Raw genomic sequence first — 883 nt, forward strand, 5'->3', positions numbered from 1 at the left:
CTTTTTGTTTTGTCCTGGCTTTTCAACGTATGGTTCTTGTTGCGTGCTCATACGACTGACCATGTAGAAGCAAAAGAAAGAGTTTGCTGGTATGGTTTTATTAGACAGCTGTTCCAGCTGGGTGAGTGAAACTGCGAGCGTGTTTTGCACAGCACTTCCCATGTTTCTCCGATTCATTGCTCTTGCTTTCAGCGATTTAACTTAGGGACGTGGAACAACGTTTCTGTCAGCGAGTATACACAACTCGCAAATCCCTTACCTAAATTTTTGTACCCGTTCGCTCGAGTCAAAATAAGAGAGAGAGAGATAAGTTTATTTACAGAAAGGCAGAGTGGTCGGCCTGAGCGATAGCTTGCTCTAGCCTGCTGCTCTACACTGGGGGAAGGGAAAGAGGAAAAGAAAGATTAATGGATGACGATGGTGAGATAGAGAGGTGAGTATGTAGTGTTCTTTCTAGCTGAGACACATTTTATAGCCACGCATATAGTCCAGTTGTTTCCAAAAAGGTTATAACTGCTCTTGTGACCGCAGTTGCATTGTTAGTGTCTGGCCAAGGGCCCAACACGGTGTCATAAGTTAATGACCTACTGCGATATCATTCAGTAGAAGAAATCAGTGTTTGTCGTTGACGTGTGTATGCTGGGCAGACACAAAGTATGTGCTCAAGCGTTTCTGGCACATCACGGTGTTCACAATTAGGACCGGTGTCACTGCGACCGATGATATGTTTGTAACGTCTTGTGTACGCCACATCAAGACGAATGCGGTGGATCATACTTGTGAGTTGCCGTTTCAATTTAGGGGGCATGCGGAATCTCATTTCCGGGTCCCATTTGTGAAGTCACTGGTGTCGCCGTTCCGGTTTGGTCCAGTGCTGAAGTGT

Source organism: Rhipicephalus microplus, chromosome 1 (assembly GCF_043290135.1).
Source record: "Rhipicephalus microplus isolate Deutch F79 chromosome 1, USDA_Rmic, whole genome shotgun sequence".
NCBI classification, from domain to species: domain Eukaryota; kingdom Metazoa; phylum Arthropoda; class Arachnida; order Ixodida; family Ixodidae; genus Rhipicephalus; species Rhipicephalus microplus.